This window comes from Coregonus clupeaformis, chromosome 13, assembly GCF_020615455.1.
Source record: "Coregonus clupeaformis isolate EN_2021a chromosome 13, ASM2061545v1, whole genome shotgun sequence".
NCBI lineage: Eukaryota > Metazoa > Chordata > Actinopteri > Salmoniformes > Salmonidae > Coregonus > Coregonus clupeaformis.
In genome coordinates this window covers 54,030,562-54,056,476 of record NC_059204.1, presented here as the reverse complement: position 1 = coordinate 54,056,476, position 25,915 = coordinate 54,030,562, and the positions used below count along the sequence as shown (strand labels likewise).

The 25,915-nt window shown below is 43.1% G+C and overlaps 1 protein-coding gene across 5 annotated transcripts in view; it reads left to right on the top strand.

Moving 5' to 3' along the window:
• Positions 1-15,787: 15,787 nt before the first annotated feature.
• LOC121579748 (lissencephaly-1 homolog B) overlaps positions 15,788-25,915 on the top strand; it is a 44,642-nt gene continuing 34,514 nt past the window's right edge. For 3 of the 5 annotated variants that reach the window (XM_041894608.2, XM_041894604.2, XM_041894606.2), the window contains exon 1: positions 15,788-15,946. The gene's annotated coding sequence lies outside the window, so the exon portion shown is untranslated. Of the gene's footprint in view, positions 15,947-16,045; positions 16,093-22,741; positions 22,833-25,915 lie in introns of those variants that run through there. The other 2 variants (XM_041894605.2, XM_041894607.2) reach the window with 2 other exon arrangements.

Here is a 25,915-nt window from a genome sequence, read left to right as displayed (position 1 = left end):
TTCTTCTTTAAGAGGCTCCTCTGTCCTCCACTCATTACCTGTATTAATGGCACCTGTTTGAACGTGTTATCAGTATAAAAGACACCTGTCCACAACCTCAAACAGTCACACTCCAAACTCCACTATGGCCAAGACCAAAGAGCTGTCAAAGGACACCAGAAACAAAATTGTAGACCTTCCCAGGCTGGGAAGACTGAATCTGCAATAGGTAAGCAGCTTGGTTTGAAGAAATCAACTGTGGGAGCAATTATTAGGAAATGGAAGACATACAAGACCACTGATAATCTCCCTCGATCTGGGGCTCCACGCAAGATCTCACCCCATGGGGTCAAAATGATCACAAGAACGGTGAGCAAAAATCCCAGAACCACACGGGGGGACCTAGTGAATGACCTGCAGAGAGCTGGGACCAAAGTAACAAAGCCTACCATCAGTAACACACTACGCCGCCAGGGACTCAAATCCTGCAGTGACAGACGTGTCCCCCTGCTTAAGCCAGTACATGTCCAGGCCCATCTGAAGTTTGCTAGAGTGCATTTGGATGATCCAGAAGAGGATTGGGAGAATGTCATATGGTCAGATGAAACCAAAATAGAACTTTTTGGTAAAATCTCAACTCGCCATGTTTGGAGGACAAAGAATGCTGAGTTGCATCCAAAGAACACCATACCTACTGTGAAGCATGGGGGTGGAAACATCATGCTTTGGGGCTGTTTTTCTGCAAAGGGACCAGGACGACTGATCCGTGTAAAGGAAAGAATGAATGGGGCCATGTATCGTGAGATTTTGAGTGAAAACCTCCTTCCATCAGCAAGGGCATTGAAGATGAAACGTGGCTGGGTCTTTCAGCATGACAATGATCCCAAACACACCGCTCGGGCAACGAAGGAGTGAGCTTCGTAAGAAGCATTTCAAGGTCCTGGAGTGGCCTAGCCAGTCTCCAGATCTCAACCACATTGAAAATCTTTGGAGAGAGTTGAAAGTCCGTGTTGCCCAGCGACAGCCCCAAAACATCACTGCTCTAGAGGAGATCTGCATGGAGGAATGGGCCAAAATACCAGCCACAGTGTGTGAAAACCTTGTGAAGACTTACAGATAACGTTTGACCTGTGTCATTGCCAACAAAGGGTATATAACAAAGTATTGAGAAACTTTTGTTATTGACCAAATACTTATTTTCCACCATAATTTGCAAATAAATTCGTTAAAAATCCTACAATGTGATTTTCTGGATTTTTTTTCCTCATTTTGTCTGTCATAGTTGACGTGTACCTATGATGAAAATTACAGGCCTCTCTCATCTTTTTAAGTGGGAGAACTTGCACAATTGGTGGCTGACTAAATACTTTTTTTCCCCACTGTATATACACCTGTTCTGAAAGGCCCCAGAGTCTGCAACACCACTAAGCAAGGGGCACCACCAAGCAAGCGGCACCATGAAGCCCAAGGAGCTCTCCAAACAGGTCAGGGACAGAGTTGTGGAGAAGTACAGATCAGGTTTGGGTTATAAAAAAAATATCAGAAACTTTGAACATCCCACGGAGCACCATTAAATCCATTATTAAAAAATTTAAAGAATATGGCACCACAACAAACCTGCCAAGAGAGGGCCGCCCACCAAAACTCACGGACCAGGCAAGGAGGGTATTAATCAGAGAGGCAACAAAGAGACCAAAGATAACCCTGAAGGAGCTGCAAAGCTCCACAGCGGAGATTGGAGTATCTGTCCATAGGACCACTTTAAAGCCATTGCTTAAAGAAAAAAATAAGCAAACACGTTTGCTGTTCGCCAAAAGGCATGTGGGAGACTCCTCAAACATATGGAAGAAGGTACTCTGGTCAGATGAGACAAAAATCTAGCTTTTTGGCCATCAAGGAAAACGCTATGTCTGGGGCAAACCCAACACCTCTCATCACCCCGAGAACACCATCCCCAAAGTGAAGCATAGTGGTGGCAGCATCATGCTGTGGGGATTTTTTTCGTCAGCAGGGACTGGGAAACTGGTCAGAATTGAAGGAATGATGGATGGCGCTAAATACAGGGAAATTCTTGAAGGAAACCTGTTTCAGTCTTCCAGAGATCTGTGGTATGACATAGATTGCTGTACACCAGCGGAACCATCCAACTTGAAGGAGCTGGAGCAGTTTTGCCTTGAAGAATGGGCAAAAATCCCAGTGGCTAGATGTGCCAAGTTTATAGAGACATACCCCAAGAGACTTGCAACTGTAATTGCTGCAAAAGATGGCTCTACAAAGTATTGACTTTGGGGGGGTGAATAGCTATGCACGCCCAAGTTTTCTGTTTTTTTGTCTTATTTCTTGTTTGTTTCACAATAAAAAATATTTAGCATATTCAAAGTGGTAGGCATGTTGTGTAAATCAAATGATACAAACCCCCCAAAAATCCATTTTAATTCCAGGTTGTAAGGCAACAAAATATAAAAAATGCCAAGGGGGTGAATATTTTCACAAGCCACTGTACCTCAAACCCCTGCACATCAACTGGGTACTGGTACCCTGTGTATATAGCCAAGTTATCGTTACTCAATGCGTATTTATTATTACTTTTATTATTACGTGTTTTACTTTTCTATTATTTCTCTATTTTTTGTCTCTCTGCATTGTTGGGAAGGGCCCATAAGTAAGCATTTCACTGTTAGTCTACACCACATTTTATTTTATTTGAAAAGCTGACTGTTGTTTCAGATGATACATAGGCTTTCCATCTTTATTTTATAGTTTTAACCAATTTGATTCGTGGTTTATTTGGTTGAAGCTAGGATAAGATAAAGATCCATCTAAAAAGCACTGCATGGTCAATCCGACCTCTGCATTGGCCGTGCAGCATTTACGGTGACATGGCCTCTGCAGAAGTCAGGGCATTCATACTTCTTGCGCTTCGCAGAGCAGCACAGAGCTGGTGTCAAGGAAGTGAGGTTGTCTTTATACAGGGCCTCCCACCCCCACCAACCGTCAACCAATCATGTCAATGCGGAGCTACAGTGGGGGAAAAAAGTATTTAGTCAGCCACCAATTGTGCAAGTTCTCCCACTTAAAAAGATGAGAGAGGCCTGTAATTTTCATCATAGGTACACGTCAACTATGACAGACAAAATGAGGAGAAAAAAATCCAGAAAATCACATTGTAGGATTTTTAATGAATTTATTTGCAAATTATGATGGAAAATAAGTATTTGGTCAATAACAAACAAGCAAGATTTCTGGCTCTCACAGACCTGTAACCTCTTCTTTAAGAGGCTCCTCTGTCCTCCACTCGTTACCTGTATTAATGGCAGCTGTTTGAACTTGTTATCAGTATAAAAGATACCTGTCCACAACCTCAAACAGTCACACTCCAAACTCCACTATGGCCAAGACCAAAGAGCTGTCAAAGGACACCAGAAACAAAATTGTAGACCTGCACCAGGCTGGGAAAACTGAATCTGCAATAGGTAAGCAGCTTGGTTTGAAGAAATCAACTGTGGGAGCAATTATTAGGAAATGGAAGACATACAACACCACTGATAATCTCCCTCGATCTGGGGCTCCACGCAAGATCTCACCCCGTGGGGTCAAATTGATCACAAGAACGGTGAGCAAAAATCCCAGAACCACACGGGGGGACCTAGTGAATGACCTGCAGAGAGCTGGGACCAAAGTAACAAAGCCTACCATCAGTAACACACTACGCCGCCAGGGACTCAAATCCTGCAGTGCAAGACGTGTCCCCCTGCTTAAGCCAGTACATGTCCAGGCCCGTCTGAAGTTTGCTAGAGTGCATTTGGATGATCCAGTTGAGGATTGGGAGAATGTCATATGGTCAGATGAAACCAAAATAGAACTTTTTGGTAAAAACTCAACTCGTCGTGTTTGGAGGACAAAGAATGCTGAGTTGCATCCAAAGAACACCATACCTACTGTGAAGCATGGGGGTGGAAACATCATGCTTTGGGGCTGTTTTTCTACAAAGGGACCAGGACGACTGATCCGTGTAAAGGAAAGAATGAATGGGGCCATGTATCGTGAGATTTTGAGTGAAAACCTCCTTCCATCAGCAAGGGCATTGAAGATGAAACGTGGCTGGGTCTTTCAGCATGACAATGATCCCAAACACACCGCCCGGACAACGAAGGAGTGGCTTCGTAAGAAGCATTTCAAGGTCCTGGAGTGGCCTAGCCAGTCTCCAGATCTCAACCCCATAGAAAATCTTTGGAGGGAGTTGAAAGTCCGTGTTGCCCAGCGACAGCCCCAAAACATCACTGCTCTAGAGGAGATCTGCATGGAGGAATGGGCCAAAATACCAGCAACAGTGTGTGAAAACCTTGTGAAGACTTACAGAAAACGTTTGACCTGTGTCATTGCCAACAAAGGGTATATAACAAAGTATTGAGAAACTTTTGTTTTGACCAAATACTTATTTTCCACCATAATTTGCAAATAAATTCATTAAAAACATAGTTGACGTGTACCTATGGTGAAAATTACAGGCCTCTCTCATCTTTTTAAGTGGGAGAACTTGCACAATTGGTGGCTGACTAAATACTTTTTTCCCCACTGTATATGGAGCCCTCTGCATTGTTACAACATTTGGGAGGCGCACAGCGATGCAGTACAGAGCTCAGTTTGGCCTCTGCGTGCCTCACACCCTCCATACGGAGCCTCCGCCCACATTTTCGTATCAAGCATAAATTGGCTTTTAGGGTTGTAATTGTTTTGAGCTGGAATAAATACCTAGGACGCCGCCAATAAAGCTTAATGTCCACCAGTTGTGTCAAACTCTTTGTGTTCTTGCAGAAGTAATTCATTGTCAATGGAGCAGTAGAAACAAACTAGATGAATTGTTGTAATGCGCCCTTGAAACCAGTAGGTTGATAGGAGAATAACTATAATCTGTTCTAACTATTATGTTTCGACCAGAAGATTGCCCACTTTGTGGGCGTATGCGTGAACCTAGTCAAGTAAGTAAGTAAATACATTTTGAAAATTTTACAAAACGATGTGTTATTAGCTAGCTAGCTACAGCAGGCCACTGTGTGTAGGCTAATGAGCTGCTTGTTAGCTAGCCATCTAGCCAACTTTACATACTATAGCTAAGCAAAATATCATCAGCTAGTTAACCTCACATTAGCTTGTTATCTTGATGTAGGCCTATTTATCATTGTCAATTAAAAACTAATGCTCCAAATGGATTTGTAGATAACAGCAATGGAAGAGGGTGAAAGGATGTTCTCCTCCAGCTGTCCAAAAAGGGAGTAGGGGTACTAGTTAGAAAGGGTTGTGGGATGACATTATGAAAATATTCTCCAGTTTTAGATCCTAGAGAGGAAAACTATGAAGACAGACAGAGAGATTATGGTCAGGGCTGTCTAATTGTAATAACGTGAAGCCTGTTTCTTTGATGTCTGTCCTCATATGGAAAGCTGTGAAAGCCTGTCAGCAGATTAAGAGGTCCCAGTGAATGTCCCAAGAGACTGCTGGCACATCCTTCTATGCCATGGGTTGGATGTATACTTATGCTAGCAAATGCTGTATACAACAATACAGTTAAAAGTAACACAATGTAGGCTATAAACGTATTACAACTGTAGTAGGCCAATCCTTCTGCTGGAGGTATGCTGGGTGTGCAGACTTCTGTTCCAGCCCAGTACTAACACACCTGATTCAATTGATCAAACCTAATGAGTTGATAATATTGTATATTATTGCTGGGCTGGAATAGAAGTCTGCTCACCCAGTAGATTAGGGAGTGGAGCAAGGTTGGCCACCTCTGGTATGAAATTAGGCTTTAGTAATGATAGCATACTTTGTCATGAATCCCGCTTCCTGAGTCTGTTTCTGCCTGTTTTCTGTCCTGGAGTCTGTTTTCCTGAGGTTCCTGAATGCACCCTGTCTGGTTGCCGGGCGACGAAGCTAGGCGGGAGATCTCTCTATTACCCGCACCTGCATCTCATCAGCTATCTGCACACCTGGTCCTGATCATCACCTCTCCACTTCATAAGCTCTGACCTGACATCCATTCCCTGCCGGATCGTTAGCCATAAACAGTATGTTGTGCCAGCGTATCAGCCTCAAGTTTGCTAGAGTTAGTTTTGCTGTTCTGTACTTTTTGCTTGCCGTGTACTCACCTCCGTTTACTCTGTCTACAGTTACTATCGGAGAGTACGACCCTGCCTTACACAGGAAGCGGCACAGGTCCTAATCCAGGCACTTGTCATCTCCCGTCTGGATTACTGCAACTCGCTGTTGGCTGGCCTCCCTGCCTGTGCCATTAAACCCCTACAACTCATCCAGAATGCCGCAGCCCGTCTGGTGTTCAACCTTCCCAAGTTCTCTCACGTCACCCCCCTCCTCCGCACACTCCACTGGCTTCCAGTTGAAGCTCGCAGCCGTTACAAGACCATGGTGCTTGCCTATGGAGCAGTGAGGGGAACGGCACCTCCGTACCTTCGGGCTCTGATCAGTCCCTACACCCAAACGAGGGCATTGCGTTCATCCACCTCTGGCCTGCTGGCTCCCTTCCTCTGCGGAAGCATAGTTCCCGCTCAGCCCAGTCAAAACTGTTCGCTGCTCTGGCACCCCAATGGTGGAACAAGCTCCCTCACGACGCCAGGACAGCGGAGTCACTCACCACCTTCCGGAGACATTTGAAACCCCACCTCTTTAAGGAATACCTGGGATAGGATAAAGTAATCCTTCTACCCCCCCCCCAAAAAAAAAAAAATAATAATAAAAAGTGTAAAGTGGTTTTCCCACTGGCTATAGGGTGAATGCACCAATTTGTTAGTCGCTCTGGATAAGAGCGTCTGCTAAATGACGTAAATGTGCCCTTGAGCAAGGCACTTAACCCTAATTGCTCCTGTAAGTCGCTCTGGATAAGAGCGTCTGCTAAATGACTAAAATGTAAAATGTAAAAATGTACTCTTCCGGAACATTCACTCCGCCGCTGCCTGGTCGTCGGTGGCTTCTGTCATCATTGGATCTGCCTATTCACTTCCACCAACTCACCTCCGCTGCCCGTCCCGTCTCCTGGATTCTCCTGCTTCCACATTCGAGTCTGTTAATAAATACTCACCTGCATTCTACTCACCTTGTCCTGGTCTGCTTCTGGGTTCTGCTTTAGAGAGTCGTGACATACTTACTAAAATGTCTAACATTTACAAACAAGTTAGATTATTTGTACATGTTTTAATTATATTTTGATTAATTCAATGTTTATTCATTGAAGTGTTTAAACTTATTTTAATTGTTAACTTTAAAACATTATTCAAGATGAGCTGGTGTCAATGTACTGTCACGTCTCCTCCCGTTGCTCCCCTCCAGCGCTCTGATTCGCCGGTCTACTGAGCCACCGGTCTGAGCGCACCACCTCGGCAACACCAGAATGGAAACCCAATGCACCCTAATCACCTCCAGCGCACCTGCACCTCATCATCTCATCACCACCCCTATTTAGCCCTGGACTGTTCTGGATGATGTTGTGTGTGATTGTTTAGCTTTGTGTCGTGTACTCTATCTTTGTTATTTCTCTTGCTCATTGTTAAGTAAACCTTGACCTTGTTAATTCCTGTGTCCTGCCTCTTCGTATCCTCAGTACGCGTCCCATGTTCATTCATCACAATTCGGCAATAAAAAGGTATGAAGGGGATCTGTCTCTAATTTGTCTGTTTCTGCGTTGCTTTCTCAAATGAACATTACCTATTTGTCCAGTTGTGAGCTCTCCAATCGGTTTTATTTGATTGTCACCCTGTCTCAGGATATCAGCCATGTGAACCCATTTTGCAGCTTATCATAATGCATGCATCACCAATGCAGCCATAGGTCTACAGAATGATGACATTACTGGCCTAATGGGCATCTGCAATCAATGTGCCCTTTGTCATTGTACATCTGAAGCAGAGAATAGATACTCTCAAACATAATTTGCATATTGTTGATCTAGCTATATGTTCTCAATTTAAAATGATACCAGTAGATAATGTATATGAGGCTAACCATAAGCCAGATTTTCTACATGATTTTTTGACATTAAATTGTTTAGTGCAAATCCAACCCTTGTATTCTAGGTACAGTACTCTACATGAAAATAAGGAGATGACAATTTGAAGACTAATAAAACATTTGAAAAAGGAAAATAATGTGGCATGGAGAGCGTTGTAATTCTACCTCGTTTATTTGCTGAGAATGATTTTAGAATACAGAGACAAAATCAGAAGGTCAGTGGCATGGAGGAGGATTGCAGAGATGTTGATGGTGGGTAAAGAGAGTTGGCACAACAATGTTCGCAAGTCAAAGCCACAATTTCCTTTACCCAAAGTACCCATTCAGGTGCATGTACAGTGCCTTCGGAAACTATTCAGCCCCATTTACTTTTTCCACATTTTGTTGCGTTACAGCCTTATTCTAAAATGGATTACATTTTTGTTTTTCTCAGCAATCTACACACAATACAACATAATGACAAAGCGAAAACACGTTTTTAGATTTTTATGGAAATGTTGGTCAGGGAGGTGATCAAGAACCCGATAGTCACTGACTGAGCTCTAGTTACTTTGTGGAGATGGGAGAACCTTCCAGAAGGACAACCATCTCTGCAGCACTCCACCAATCAGGCCTTTATGGTAGAGTGGCCAGACGGAAGCCACTCCTCAGTAAAAGGCACATGACAGATCACTTGGAGTTTGCCAAAAGGCACCTAAAGACTCTCAGACCATGAAAAAAAGATGATCTGGTCTGATGAAACCAAGATTGAACTCTTTAGCCTGAATGCCAAGCGTCACGTCTGGAGAAAACCTGCCACCATCCCTACGGTGAAGCATGGTGGTGGCAGCATCATGCTGTGGGGATGTTTTTCAGCAGCAGGGACTGGGAGACTAGGCAAAGATGAACAGAGCAAAGTACAGAGAGATCCTTGATGAAAACCTGCTCAGGACCTCAGACTGGGGCGAAGGTTCACCTTCCAACAGGAAAACGACCCTAAGCACACAGCCAAGACAACGCAGGAGTAGCTTCGGGACAAGTCTCTGAATGTCCTTGAGTGGCCCAGCCAGAGCCCGGACTTGAACCCGATCTAACATATCTGGAGAGACCGAAAAATAACTGTGCAGCAACGCTCCCCATCCAACCTGATAGAGCTTGAGAGGCTCTGCAGAGAGGAATGGGAGAAACTCCCCAAATACAGGTGTGCCAAACTTGTAGCATCATCCCCAAGAAGACTCAAGGCTGTAATCGCTGGTGCTAAAGGTGCTTCAACAAAGTACTGAGTAAAGGGTCTGAATACTTATGTAAATGTGATATTTCCTTTTCTTTTCTTTTTTATATAAATTGGCAAAAATTCTAACAACCTGTTTTTGCTTTGTCATTATGGGGTGTTGTGTGTAGATTGATGAGGGAAATAAACTATTTAATCAATTTTAGTATAAGGCTGCAATGTAAGAAAAATTTGGAAAACGTCAAGGGGTCAGAATACTTTCCAAATGCACTGTAGGCCTATGTATTTTACAGGAAGTGAGCTATAATCATCAATGTCATGACAAGTATAATGAAAGCGCCATAAGCTATAATATACGAGAATCATAATGTTAAGATACCATAATCCAATTGGTAATTTATTAAATGGGAAATTCATGCTTAGTGTATCATTTACAATGTTATAATGTGTGTTACTGGTGATTCTATTTCCTTTGGTGGGCAAATTTCACAATTGAATTTACTCCACACAATCACAAATTGTGGCTTTGATCAGTTTTGAGGTTCAGGTTGATTGATGTTCATAGCTAGCAGGCAGCACAAACAAACGTTGTGCAAATCTCTCTTCACCTACCATCAACACCAACAATCTCTGTAATTCTCCTCCATACCATTGACCTTCTGATTTTGTCTCTGTATTCTAGCAAAGCAAAATCATATGGCTTTCCTCCATCTTTTTTGTTGTTGTGCTTGCCCGGAATTAATGGCAAGCAGAATTATGTTTCATGAAGGGAAGATTTTTAAGCAAACATCTGCTCCTCACCTGTTTGGTTAACGTCAGCGGTGGCTGCGTGCAATTTGCATAAAGTAGAGTAGAGCTGAACTTTTTCTATCGCTCCCCTAGCAGGGTTCGCACCGCTCACCTTCCTACAATCCCCTGCGCATTGCTCCGTGTGCTCGAGTTTAAAATGAATGGGGGCAGAACTTCGTCTGGCGAATTCAGAAGTGGTGGAAACCCTATGTTACGGCCTGTGTACACTAGCACGTGGTAAATTGTCGCTTCAGTCGCCCAGAGTGGCTCGCTTCTGAGCATGCTGGCAGCTTATGGCAGTATATAGCAGCAGTTTGGTTGTGCATCAAGAATTCAGCATAGCAAGTTTATATGAAGGTCTGTTTATTAAATGGGTAAATAGTTTAACCCATTCTCCATTTCATGAATTTATCCACAGATAAATAGTAAATGCTCTAAACCGCTCTGGATTTTCCAGTAGATTGTTGACTTGATTCATGATGATGACTGCTAGTGTAATGTTGACACGATCAGTCCAATCAAAGCTACTGTAGATATAATGTGATTTGATGTCATTTTATCTGTGGCCAATGACCTTGAGCCTTCTTGGATGGGCACTTCTAATGTAACTCTATGGCAGCACCCATGGGGCTTGAATTTTCAAGCTCTACCCATAGATTTTGTGGTGACTAGTGTCATCATGAGTGACAGAACACTGTGCCAATCACAAAACATTACCAACCCCTACGCTCCGTATTTTTCGCTGGCTGCCCAACCACCACAGAAAGCACTGAGCTAGGCTGAAACACCTGCATTTTGGAGCTACCTTACTCAAGAAAGCAAAAAAGAGACCAAGTTTGTGTGCGGCTTTATTAACTTATTATTTTATTTATTTATTGTTTGATAACTGATGTGACACATATTAATGCCAAAATAACATGCAAAACAGGTGGGGCTGACGGGTCACCACTTGTGCTGTCTAATTTCAGCATAATGAAGTCTGTTTCTTTTGATGTTTTCTGTCCTCAGATACAGAGAGCTGTGAAAGCCTGCATACAGATGAGGTCCCAATGAAAAGCAGTGGTTCTCAGTGCTGGTCCTGGGGACTCATTTTAGTTTTTGCCTTTGCACTACACAGCTGATTCAAATGATCAACTCATCAAGCTTCAAGTGGTATTTATGTATGCATTTATGATGCTATCCTTGGTATGATCCTGCCGTTGTCACATGCTACACATGCACATTTGTGTGCACATGCATCTATCTATCCAATGTTATCATGATTTGTTATAAGAGATATTATACTTTAGTAATCCACAATGACCTGGTGATGTAAAAGTCTAATAATGACATTATCTTCCATATTCGTACAGATATCTTCCAACTTGAGATTCCTTCAAATCAATTACAGACAATTGCCGTGTAGGGCACTGCCTCGTGTGGGAATTCAGGCATGTGTGAAAGCTACCTGTGTCCTGCATAACTTCATGATGGACACGAGGACCTGGAGGGGATCTGCAGCTCGCCGTCGTGTGCCAGAGGAGAGATCTGCTGCTCTGCAGGATGTTGCAAGGATGGGGGCCAACAACACAGTACATTGGATTTGTCGAACGTATGCATCAAATTGTATGCGTAGACAGCTTGACAGGAATACTAGCAGAAGGTGAATGTTGAACTTTTGTTGCACACATATCCAGATGCTGCATACCATTTTGCGCAATGACGCCACCCACTCTGCTTCTCACCGCTTTCCTTCCATTGAAAACGAATGGGAAGCAAACACTGCGCTGTACCGCCCCTAGTGTACACGGGCCGTTAGCTTTGGTCGAACAGGGCGGAAATTATATTCTCCATGCTGCAAACCATTGCACATGTGCATCAAGTACGGAAAATGCGGGCTAGACATCTGACAAAAACAACATATGGCAAAACGCATACATTGGTGGACATACAGTGGGGGGAAAAAGTATTTAGTCAGCCACCAATTGTGCAAGTTCTCCCACTTAAAAAGATGAGAGAGGCCTGTAATTTTCATAATAGGTACACGTCAACTATGACAGACAAATTGAGAAAAGAAAATCCAGAAAATCACATTGTAGGATTTTTAATGAATTTATTTGCAAATTATGGTGGAAAATAAGTATTTGGTCACCTACAAACAAGCAAGATTTCTGGCTCTCACAGACCTGTAACTTCTTCTTTAAGAGGCTCCTCTGTCCTCCACTCGTTACCTGTATTAATGGCACCTGTTTGAACTTGTTATCAGTATAAAAGACACCTGTCCACAACCTCAAACAGTCACACTCCAAACTCCACTATGGCCAAGACCAAAGAGCTGTCAAAGGACACCAGAAACAAAATTGTAGACCTGCACCAGCCTGGGAAGACTGAATCTGCAATAGGTAAGCAGCTTGGTTTGAAGAAATCAACTGTGGGAGCAATTATTAGGAAATGGAAGACATACAACACCACTGATAATCTCCCTCGATATGGGGCTCCACGCAAGATCTTACCCCGTGGGGTCAAAATGATCACAAGAACGGTGAGCAAAAATCCCAGAACCACACGGGGGGACCTAGTGAATGACCTGCAAAGAGCTGGGACCAAAGTAACAAACAGTAGCCATCAGTAACACACTACGCCGCCAGGGACTCAAATCCTGCAGTGCCAGACGTGTCCCCCTGCTTAAGCCAGTACATGTCCAGGCCTGTCTGAAGTTTGCTAGAGTGCATTTGGATGATCCAGAAGAGGATTGGGAGAATGTCATATGGTCAGATGAAACCAAAATAGAACTTTTTGGTAAAAACTCAACTCGTCGTGTTTGGAGGACAAAGAATGCTGAGTTGCATCCAAAGAACACCATACCTACTGTGAAGCATGGGGGTGGAAACATCATGCTTTGGGGCTGTTTTTCTGCAAAGGGACCAGGACAACTGATCCGTGTAAAGGAAAGAATGAATGGGGCCATGTATCGTGAGATTTTGAGTGAAAACCTCCTTCCATCAGCAAGGGCATTGAAGATGAAACGTGGCTGGGTCTTTCAGCATGACAATGATCCCAAACACACCGCCCGGGCAACGAAGGAGTGGCTTCGTAAGAAGCATTTCAAGGTCCTGGAGTGGCCTAGCCAGTCTCCAGATCTCAACCCCATAGAAAATCTTTGGAGGGAGTTGAAAGTCTGTGTTGCCCAGCGACAGCCCCAAAACATCACTGCTCTAGAGGAGATCTGCATGGAGGAATGGGCCAAAATACCAGCAACAGTGTGTGAAAACCTTGTGAAGACTTACAGAAAACGTTTGACCTGTGTCCTTGCCAACAAAGGGTATATAACAAAGTATTGAGAAACTTTTGTTATTGACCAAATAATTATTTTCCACCATAACTTGCAAATAAATTCATTAAAAATCCTACAATGTGATTTTCTGGAGAAAAAAAAATCTCATTTTGTCTGTCATAGTTGACGTGTACCTATGATGAAAATTACAGGCCTCTCTCATCTTTTTAAGTGGGAGAACTTGCACAATTGGTGGCTGACTAAATACTTTTTTCCCCACTGTATAGGATCGTATGCAGAGGCCATAAAACAGCTTGGTAGAAATACAGTGCGGACTGATGGAGCTTACATGGATGTACCTGTAGTAAGTGGACCTACTGTCGGGGCTGGTGCTTCTGATGGTCCTGGCATGGTTACGAGGCCAGTTCAAAAATCTTGTGCTCATGCATGTGCGGTGTCAAAGGACACTTTGATAATGAATAAAGTTGACTTCATAGCTTTTATTGGTAAGGTTAACAATACGACTCGGGTTGTGGAAAGCAGAAATGCCAGGTTAAAGGTTATTGTGGAGACGTCAAAAGAGATATTGGGGGTAACATATGTTACTGTTGAAATGGTTGTTGACATGCTGAACAATCCTAAGGGTGGAGTGTTTCAGCATGATATAGATCCAAGTTAAATGGGGTTGGGGAGGGTGTTTTGGGGCAGGGGGGAGGGTGTGGTAGAAGTTAGGTATTCATTTGGTTTAGAATTTTATTTTCATGGTAGTACAGAATTGGGCAGATCGTGTTTGATCGTACATTCCAGCACAGTAGGTGGTGGCATGCACTTAAACAATTGTTTGCGGACCACCATGATATCATAGAAGAAGAATAATAATTAATTTTAACAGGTGGGATGCACTGTTGAGCGCTACATCCCGAGGGCTTCGTGCTGATTGTACGGAGATTGTGACAGCCAGTTAAATGGCGTTCCTTGACAAGGCAAGAACAAGATGTATGTCAGGAGAAGTGCAGTATTATCATAAGGAGAGTTATACTTGGAATACGGAGGAGGAATGGAGGGAAAAAGAGAGGCAGAGGAGGTCTAAGAGAGAGCGGGAGGAAGAGGGTGAGCTTGAGTCGGTTAAAAATGGCGGGAAAAAGGGAGATGGTTTGTTAAAGAAGAATGGTAGAAGGCGTAAGCAGAGTGAGTTGAAGACAGGAGGAGAAATGGAAGTGAATGAGGGCGAAGTATCGGAGGTGGTAGGTGTGGTGAAGTTCTCGGAGCCCGAGGCTTGCACTGAGGGTCAGGATAAAGAGTCTGTGACAGTAGGAGTGAAGTTTTTGGAAAAAGTGGACCCTTGCCTTTTGGCTGATCCATTTGTGGTTTCAGGGTGGGTGAAAACAGAGTTGGGTGCTGTGGAATCAGTGAGGGTAACCAGAAGTGGTGTTGTGATAATTGTTTGTGTTTCTGCTGGTCAGATGGAGCAGGTGCTCCGTGTTAAATGAATGGGGGCAAGAGATGTGAATTGTTTTGCTCTCAAGAAAAGGGTGCCATTGAAAGGAGTGATTACTGGGGTAGCGGTAAATGTGAAAGCTGACCAACTGAAGGGGAAGATTCCTGGTATTTGCAGACAGGGTGGCGTGAGTGGAGAAACAGAAGAGTCATTGTCTGTTCTTTTGAGTTTTGATGTTGAGTCTTTGCCTGACAAAATGATGTTAGGATATATAAGTTATCCTGTACGAGCTTTTGTGCCAAATACATTACGTTGTTACAGGTGTCAAGCTTATGGGCATGTGGCAGCAGTGTGTAGGAGGGAGGTTCCTAGGTGTGCAGAAGGGCATGATACAAAGGAATGTGTAGCATTGGGGAAGGTAGTGGTATGTGTTAATTGTAGGGGTGCCCATGGGGCTGGGGATCAGAAATGTCCCATATGAGAGAGGCAGGTTGAGGTTTCCAGGGTTAAAGTAGTGCAGAAGTTGTCATATGCTGAGGCAGTGCAGAAGTTGTCATATGCTGAGGCAGTGAAGAAAGTAGAGGAAGATGGGTCAAGGGGGAGGGATCCTGAGAGGAGTGTGTGAGTAGTAGATCTGTACCAGTACAGAGGGATAAACCAACAAGTGATATATGTTTCAGTAAGATTGGATTATGGGCATTTATAGCAATGGTTATCAACTGTACTCCAGGGATGGGATGTGGTGGCAGCTGCAGAGAGGTATTTGGGTATGCAAGACTACAGGGTGTGTTAAGTGGCGGTGGGTCATTCTTTCAGGCTGTTGCCCTGAAGTAGGACTAAATAGATTTAAATAGTGGAGTATGGTATTTATTATAATTTTGTATGTTTTGTGAGTGTAGTGTTAGATGGTAGGGTATTAGTATTATTATAGCATTATTATTATATATGTATATGTTTTTTTAGGCAAAGTATAAGGGAGTTATAGTCCAGTCTAATATGTGGCGGTAATGCAACATTTATTGGATGCCAACCGCAGTTAAACCTCATCGAAGAAAAATAAGAAGAATTAATTTAAACAGGGCGTGCGCGCCGCGCTGTCACTGCCTGCGAAGCAACGCCAGCCGTGCGCGTACTGAAATCAAGGAGAAAACAAGATTGATCCTGCAGGGTGATAGGACATATTCCAGCAAAAACATAATATTTTATCGCCTATTTAGATCACAGAACACGGACTTTGAGACAGATCATACATAGAAGGGTGAGTGGATTTGGTTTTACATGTTTATATTATCTTGATTTGCCATAAAACGAAGCGGTAATGATGACGATGTGGCTGCAGTTTTCTTGCGCTTCCCGTCTCTGTCTCAAAATGGCGGAGGGGCAGTTACGGCAACATAACATACGGTTGGGAAATTGATTATTGTAGCTAAATCATGACGTTCTATTTTACTCTGATACATGTATCCAATGTTGTCTCGACGTGTAGTTTTAATCCATGACATTTTTACATTTGGTAACTTGGTTAGCTAGCTAGCATTCACACCGAGTTTGTTTACATGGAACGTTAGCTTACTAAGATTATTAAACTTTAGGAGCTAGAGTAGCAAGTCAGCATAGCAATTAGCCACGGCTCAGTTGGTTCGACTTTAAATGGTCAGAATGCGGAATGATTGATTGAAATCACATAACTATAGAGTATAGTTCGCTAGTATACTTCTGCTAGGTGACAATGTCATGTTTGGTGAGAGGACTTTGGCAAGATAAAATGCTAACGAACCGCTGCAATTTCAGTCTTACTAATGTAACCAGCTGCATTCGTTAACTAGCTAACGTTAACTGGCTGGAAGGGCGTATGTTGGTATTGCTGCAACCTTGGATAGCCAATTTCTTCCATGCTAGATCATGTAGCTACCTACCGGTATATTGGCTAGTAAACCACCTATTTAAGTATCACCTTTGATTTACTACCAGCCCCGATATTTAATATAGCTAAGGTAAGTAGTTGTCTACTTGTGTAAGCTATTTTCCAAAAGTGTTAACTATAGTAACGTTAGCTGGCTAGCCAGCAAACCGCTAATGTTAGACGTTAGCTAACTAGGGCGGTAACTAGGTAACGTTCGTTAGCTATCTTGCTTGCCGTTTGAGTTAGCTAAATTAGTAACATCACATTTCTGGTGTTGATTCCTCGAGCATATCTCCATGTCGATCAAGGCTTAAATGGGCTGAATGTCCAAAATAAATCACATCGTTCATATGATGAAACACAGCGTGCTTGCCACCAAAACGTAAGCTAAACAGGGTGGAGTTTTCGCATTATGGTCTTTGCTTTGGCTGGTGTTTATCATAAGTAACTATACACAGATAACGTGGTCCTCTGGTTGGCTAGTGGCTACTATACATCGAACGTTAGCTGGGTTTATATCTAAATGTTGTTTCGGATAGTATAACGTTAAGCTAGCTAACTGGTTAACGTTAGATTCTAGATTTGTGTTGTCAACAGTTAGCAAGCCAGTAGGTAGGCTGGACATGACATTTTTAACAACGCTTTTTTTCTGAAAACTAGTTCATTGCATCAGCCGTGGAGCCCAGTTTCATAATATTACCATATGTCCCAGCTGCTGGCCATAGATTTGAAGTAATCACGAAAAACAGGCCTTATTTTAGGGCATTTTTCACTCTGCCAGCTCCTATTAGTTCTATTGAGCACAGTGTCACCAACTCTCCTTCCGAATGTTTTATTCTCAACGTCACAATGCCTGCATCACTATTGTTGGCAATGAGGCCTGCCCAGGTTCAACCAATTGCTGAAGTTTAAAACGTTAACAACAAAAAAATACTAATGGAACTCTGCGAGATATTTGGCCTCTTGTGTATTTTTAGTTTTTTTCAATTCAGGCACCATTTTAATCATGAGAATCTCCTCTTTCTAATTATGTAATGCTGGGCAGCATACTCCTTTGTCGTCAAACGCTAGCCCCTAAATACTTTTTGCCCTTCGAACGCTGAGCTCCCCCCATTGTTTTCCTATGGAGAGGCATGCTGGTATATTTCGCCAAATATCTCGCAATGTGTATATTTAGATTTTTTTCAAGTAGGACACAATTTTAATCACAACAATCTCCTCTTCCTAATTATGTAAGGCTGGGCAGTTGTCATCGATGGCTAGACCAGAAATAGTCAGAAGTTGCCCTTTTTTTCCTTCTTCCTTTTTATGCAGACATAAGCACAGTTGACACCATCAAGGTGTGGATGTTTACTTTCTACAGGAGTTGTTATTTTTCAGTTTCCTCCTAAGAACAGATTGTAGTGGTAAAATGAAAATATACATTTTTTTTGGTGCCATTTAGGTGAAATGGAATTCTAAGCATAATCCCAGTCAAGATAGGCTCTGCAAATGTTCGATTCAATTAATTTGCTATGGGCTCACGCTAGTGTTACAACTTAGCCAACGTTCTATTGCCGTTTTTCAGCCTTGGGTGAATTTTGACTCGTTCTATTGTCCAGCCTACCGTAGGGTATTTTCCTGAAACTTTATGGCAAAGACAAAGTAGTTTGAGGAGCTAGCTAACGTTAGCTGTCACTGGAGGGGACTCATAGAGGATAAATGGTAATGGCATATTTTTGTAAGCACTAACTCCGCCATGGTTCATTGTACAAAGCCTATGGGGAAAATGAATGGCGTATTTGTAGGGTTTTTGGATAAACACCGAAAATAAGGTCTGTGGTAAACACAGGCTTAGGAGATCTTATACGTTTTGTTCTATGGCAGCTGTCACTTTTTGTGAATTTTGAAGAATGTAACAAGCACATTACGTTTTATTCATTTAGCAGACGCTCTTATCCAGACAGCCTTATAGGAATAGGGTTAAGTGCCTTGCTCAAGGGCATATCGACCGATTGTTCACATAGTCGGCTCGGGGATTTGAACCAGTGACCTAACGGTTACTGGCCCAATGTTCTTAGCCTCTAGGCTACCTGCCACATATAAAGGCTTCATAATTCATAAAGTTCATGTTAACTGACTGATTATCTCATAGAACAAAACGTATAAGATCTCCTAAGCCTGTGTTAACCAAAGACCCTATTTTTGGTGTTTATCCCAAAACCCCATTTCCTCCATACAGTGAGGGAAAAAAGTATTTGATCCCCTGCTGATTATGTACGTTTGCCCACTGACAAAGTAATGATCAGTCTATAATTTTAATGGTAGGTTTATTTGAACAGTGAGAGACAGAATAACAACAAAAAAATCCAGAAAAACGCATGGCAAAAATGTTATAAATTGATTTGCATTTTAATGAGGGAAATAAGAATTTGACCCCCTCTCAATCAGAAAGATTTCTGGCTCCCAGGTGTCTTTTATATATGTAACGAGCTGAGGAATGCTGTCTACGACCCCAAGAATACCATCCCCACTGTCAAACATGGAGGTGGAAAAATTATGCTTTGGGGGTGTTTTTCTGCTAAGGGGACAGGACAACTTCACCGCATCAAAGGGACGATGGACGGGGCCATGTACCGTCAAATTTTGGGTGAGAACCTCCTTCCATCAGCCATGGGAATGAAAATGGGTCGTGGATGGGTATTCCAGCATGACAATGACCCAAAACACACGGCCAAGGCAACAAAGGAGTGGCTCAAGAAGAAGCACATTAAGGTCCTGGAGTGGCCTAGCCAGTCTCCAGACCTTAATCCCATAGAAAATCTGTGGAGGGAGCTGAAGGTTCAAGTTGCCAAACGTCAGCCTCGAAACCTTAATGACTTGGAGAAGATCTGCAAAGAGGAGCGGGACAAAATCCCTCCTGAGATGTGTGCAAAACTGGTGGCCAACTACAAGAAACGTCTGACCTCTGTGATTGCCAACAATGGTTTTGCCATCAAGTACTAAGTCATGTTTTGCAGAGGGGTCAAATACGTATTTCCCTCATTTAAAATGAAAATCAATTTATAACATTTTTGACATGCGTTTTTCTGGATTTTTGTTGTTGTTCTGTCTCTCACTGTTCAAATAAACCTACCATTAAAATTATAGACTGATCATTTCTTTGTCAGTGGGCAAACGTACAAAATCAGCAGGGGATCAAATACTTTTTTCCCTCACTGTAGGAATGGCCGAATGAAGCAGAGGTAAATCATTTCAATTTTTTAGGACTATAAGCCGCAAACCCTGGGTCCATGCAAAACTAACTCCCAATGCTGTCGTGACACAGCTGTTCGTGACGTGGGCTGACATCACCTAGCAAATAATTTCCTTTTGAACCAACTAACAGTTATTTTTATTTTTATTTTTTACCAACCATCAAGGTACATCTGATCTAATAATACTTTTTTCTCTGAAAGGTAGGGGTCAAATTGATTGACTCACATGTTTTAACACCTTTCAATACCTCACCTTGCGAGGATAATGACACAGCCTTTTTCTAAAAATGTATTATGAGTTGGAGAACACTAATCTAAGACCATTCCTCCATACAGAATCCTTCCAGATCAAATCAAATTTGATTTGTCACATACACGTGTTTAGCAGATGTTATTGCAGGTGTAGTGAAATGCTTGTGTTCCTAGCTCCGACAGTGCAGTAATATCTAACAATTTCACAACATATACCCAATACACACAAATCTAAGTAAAGCAGTGGAATTAAGAATATGTAAATAAATATATGGACGAGCAATGTCAGAGCGGCATAGACTAAGATACTGTAGAATAGTATAGAATACAGTATATACACATGAGATGAGTAATGCAAGACATGTAAACATTATTGAAGTGACTAGTGTTCCATTTATTAAAGTGGCCAGTGATTTCTAATCTGTACATAGGCAGCAGCCTCTAATGTGCTAGTGAAGGCTATTTAACAGTCAGATGGCCTTGAGATAGAAACTGTTTTTCAGTCTCTCGGTCCCAGCTTTGATGCACCTGTACTGACCTCAACTTCTGGATGATAGCGTGGTGAACCAGCAGTGGCTGGGTGGTTGTTGTCCTTGATTATCTTTTTGACCTTCCTGTGACATCGGGTGCTGTAGGTGTCCTGGAGGGCTGGTAGTTTGCCCCCGGTGATGTGTTGGGCAGACCTAACCACCCTCTGGAGAGCCCTGCGGTTGCGGGCGATGCAGTTGCCGTACCAGGCGGTGATACAGCCCGACAGGATGCTCTCAATTGTGCATCTGTAAAAGTTTGTGAGGGTTTTAGGTGCCACATTTCTTCAGCCTCCTGAGGTTGAAGAGGCTCTGTTGCACCGCCTTCACCACACTGTCTGTGTGGGTGGACCATTTTCAGTTTGTTAGTGATGTGTAGGCCGAGGAACTTGAAGCTTTCCACCTTCTCCACTGCGGTCCCGTCGATGTGGATAGGGGGGTTTCCTGAAGTCCACGATCATCTCCTTTGTTTTGTTGACGTTGTGTGAGGTTATTTTCCTGGCACCACACTCCCAGAGCCCTCACCATCTCCCTGTAGGCTTTCTCGTCATTGTTGGTAATCATGCCTACCACTGTTGTGTCGTCTGCAAACTTGATGATTGAGTTGGAGGCGTGCTTGGCCACGCTGTCATGGGTGAACAGGGAGTACAGGAGGGGGCTGAGCATGCACCCTTGTGGGGCCCCAGTGTTGAGGATCAGCGAAGTGGAGGTGTTGTTTCCTACCTTCACCACCTGGGGGGCGGTCCGTCAGGAAGTCCAGGACCCAGTTGCACAGGGCGGGGTTCAGACTCAGGGCCTCGAGCTTAATGATGAGCTTGGAGGGTACTATGGTGTTGAATGTTGAGCTATAGTCAATGCACAGCATTATTACATAGGTATTCCTCTTGTCCAGATGGGATAGGGCAGTGTGTTGGCGATTGCATCGTCTGTGGATCTATTGGGGCGGTAAGCAAATTGAAGTGGGTCTAGGGTGGCAGGTAAGGTAGAGGTGATATGATCCTTGACTAGTCTCTCAAAGCACTTCATGATGACAGAAGTGAGTCCTACGGGGTGATAGTCATTTAGTTCAGTTACCTTTGCTTTCTTGGGTACAGGAACAATGGTGGCCTTCTTGACGTATGTGGGGACAGCAGACTGGGAGAGGGAGAGATTGAATATGTCCATAAACACACCAGCCAGCTGGTCTGCGCATGCTCTGAGTACACGGCTAGGGATGCCATCTGGGCCGGCAGCCTTGTAAGGGTTAACATGCTTAAACGTCTTACTCACGTCGGCCACGAAGGAGAGCCCACAGTCCTTGGTAGCGGGCCGCGTCGGTGGCGCTGTATTATCCTCAAAGCTGGCGAAGAAGGTGTTTAGCTTGTCCGGGAGCAAGACGTCGGTGTCCGCGACGTGGCTGGTTTTCCTTTTGTAATCCGTGATTGTCTGTAGACCCTGCCACATACATCTCATGTCTGGGCCGTTGAATTGCGACTCCACTTTGTCCCTATACTGACGTTTTGCCTGTTTGATTGCCTTGCGGAGGGAATAACTACACTGTTTGTCATCAAAAAGAAAGGAGGACCAAGGCACTCTTCATATAATTAATTAAAATGCCTTTATTAGTATGGCATGTTCAATAGAAACAATAATTTTAAAAAATCAGGAAACAGACTACAGTGTCAAATCTGCTGAATTGGAGATTTGCTTCTTGAGTCGGGTTTACAGCGTTCAGGTCCTGAAAGATGCAGGTATAAGGGCTGGATTACTTGACAGATAATTTATTGCGAAGGGGAGTGCCTCGTGATACATCAGAGAGTGTATTTTGTTACAAAATACAGCACTGAAGCAGAAAACATTTAAAAGAATTGGGGAATCATCCAAAGTGAGACGCTACTGCGCCAAGTCTTTCCTGAGCCACCAGTCATAAGCTTTAAGAGATGTCCTACCCTAAATGACAAATTAGTTCACAGCTATCTTCTGGGTGACTCTCAAAAAACTTGGCTTGACCACAAACCCAAGGGCTCTTTTAAATGTAACCAGTGCAACCATTGCAGAAATATTGCACAGAAAATGTGTTTTGTTGACACAGCTTCCAAAATGGAGTATTACGTCAAGCATTTAATTAACTGCAAAACCACTCATGTCATCTATAGATTGGAATGTCCACAGTGCAAGGTGTTCTACATTGGACGGACAAAGAGACGCCTTCAAGACCGCTAAGCGGAACACAAGTACGCCATACGGGTAGGCAATGAACACTACCCCATGGCAAGGCACTACAAGTCCTTACACCATGGTAACCCTGCCTCCCAACAAGCTATATTGATCATATTCCGGCCTCTATTAGAAAAGTCTTAAACAGTTAAACCAAAGGGAAAGTTTTTGGATTTACAAACTACAAGCCACTAAATACCCTGGTTTAAATGAAGATGGATTTCTCACCCTTCCTGTAGGGTTGTGATAGGTCCATTTGCTGTCATCTAGTGGACATTGTGCTCATTTGCCCTCAGCTATGTTTAGACTGTTGTTCATGTTTTGCTGGTTTCTATTGTACAATGGAATATATTGCTTTGTTATTTATGACACTTTTTCCCAGTCATATTTAAGTTTAGAACTACCATTCTAAGTGTTCTGATACTTCTAACTTGTATTTGTATGATAACATAGTTACAGCATTTCACTTCTTAATGTGTATAGTATTGCTTACTAGGTGTGTCCAATCAACTTTGTATCCACTCCCTCTTCAAATTAGGGCTAATTGGAAAAGCTGTTCAAAAGAGGACGTTGTATTATTTCTTTGTACTCCCTGACGAAGGCCATGCAGCCGAAACGCGTCGGATTAAAAAAATAAACGTCTTTCTATTGAACATGCCATACTAATAAAGGCATTTTAATTAATTATATGAAGAGTGCCTTGGTCCTCCTTTCTTTTTGATGACCAATTCACCCCTTTGACCAAAGAGAACCTTCTGTCTACCAACATTTACTATTGTGTACCTTAGTAGCACTTCCCTTCCTCCTCTTTCTACTAACTACACTGTTTGTGTTCTGCCATATTCCCAGTCACTTTGCCATGGTTAAATGCGGTGGTTTGCGCTTTCAGTTTTGCGCGAATGCTGCCATCTATCCATGGTTTCTGGTTAGGGTAGGTTTTAATAGTCACAGTGGGTACAACATCCCCTATACACTTTCTGATAAACTCACCGTATCAGTATATGTCAATATTATTCTCTGAATCTACCTGGAACATATCCCAGTCCGCGTGATCTAAACAATCTTGAAGCGTGGATTCCGATTGGTCAGACCAGCATTGAATAGTCCTTAGCATGGTTACTTCCTGCTTTGAGTTTCTGCCTATAGGAAGGGAGGGGCAAAATGGAGTCGTGGGCAGATTTCCCGAAAGGAGGGCGGTGGAGGGCCTTGTATGCATCCCGGAAGTTGGAGTAGCAGTGGTCAAGTGTTTTAGTAGCGCGAGTACTACAGTCGATGTGTTGATAGAACTTCGGCAATCGTTTCCTCAAATTTGCTTTGTTAAAATCCCCAGCTACAATAAATGCAGCCTCAGGATATGTGGTTTCCAGTTTGCATAGAGTCCAGTGAAGTACTTTAAGAGCCGTCGTGGTATCAGCTTGAGGGGGGGATATACACGGCCGTGACTATAACTGAAGAAGATTATCTTGGGAGATAATACGGTCTGCATTTGATTGTGAGGTATTCTAGGTCGGGTGAGCAAAAGGAGTTCCTGTATGTTATCACAATTACACCATGAGTCGTTAATCATAAAACATACACCTCCGCCCTTTTGCTTCCCAGAGAGAGATTGATTCCAGTCTGCGCGATGAACTGAGAATCCAACTTGCTGGACTGACTCGGGACAGTATATCCCGAGAGAGACATGTTTCCGTGAAACCTAGTATGTTACAATCCCTGATGTCTCTCTGGAAGGTAACCCTCACCCTGAGCTCGTCAACTTTATTATCCAGAGACTGAACATTAGCTAGTAATATACTCTGAAGCGGTGGGTGGTGTGCACACCTCCTAAGTCGGACTAGAAGGCCGCTCCGAGTACCTCTGTTCCGGTGTTGTTTTGGGTCGGCCTCTGGAATTAGTTCAATTGCCCTGGGGGGTGCGAACAAAGGATCTGCTTCAGGAAAGTCATATTCCTGGTCATAATGGTGGTAGTGCTGGTGACTTACCGCCGCTCTGATATCCAATAGTTCTTCCCGGCTGTATGTAATAACACAAACAATTTTCTGAGCCAATAGCCTAAGAAATAATACATAAAAAAGCGAAATATTGTCAGCGCCTTTTTTGACATCTTTCGTCTGCACTTATGGACTGGCCTCTTCATGTCCGGAGACTGAGATGACCATCTGCAAAATATTTATTTTTGTGGCCAATTATCAATTTCTTTGTGGATTTTGATGTGTGCTTGGGGTTGTTGTCTTGCAGGAATATGCACTTGCGGCCAAGTTTCAGCCACCTGGCAGAGGCAACTAGGTTTTATAAAAAAATGTCTTGGTACTGGGTAAAGTTAATTATGCCATTGACCTTAACAAGGGCCCCAGGACCAGTGGAGGCATAATAGCCCCATAACATCAAAGTTCCACCACCATGTTTTACAGTAGGTATTAGTGATGTGGGCAAAAATCAATAGTTACATATCAGGTAGCGATGTTAATCGTTTAGCTGCCTGAAATACGTTTAACCTGTCATGCTTATCAGTCTATAGGTTAATCTGCATAATTGAGTGGAATTAAATTGGCACAGCATACAAAGCCTAGTTTGAGGAGCGGAATGGCCTATCACCTGTCAGACAGCGCGAGAGCAGCTCCTCAAAAAGCTTGTGCTGGAGTGAAACGTGCTTTTATAAGCCCAGTCATTGTGCAACAAATAATTCTAAATGAAATTGTTAACTGTTTTGATGCCCACGATTTTACAAAATAGCTATTTATTTCTCAATCTCAACTCGTAATTAAAGCGCGCCTCCCATTCACCATTTCAGTCCATAGCCAATAGTCAACGTTAGGCAGGCTATCAGCGTGTCATCCACCACTTTACATGCGTGCATAGTATTTTCTGTTGGTCACGTAATTTTACTGTTTGGAAAAAATGTAATCATTTGTGATCGTTCAATGAGGGTCGGTGAGTCGGCAGAAAAATTGGCCTAAATGTGCATCCCTAATATCATTGTTATTTTTTACGATATATCGTATCGACAATATCGCAATCAAAATGTTGCGCTAGTTGGCTGTTCCTGCACCAAAGCTCCAGTATTGTTAAAACTGTTCGCTGCTCTGGCACCCCAATGGTGGAACAAGCTCCCT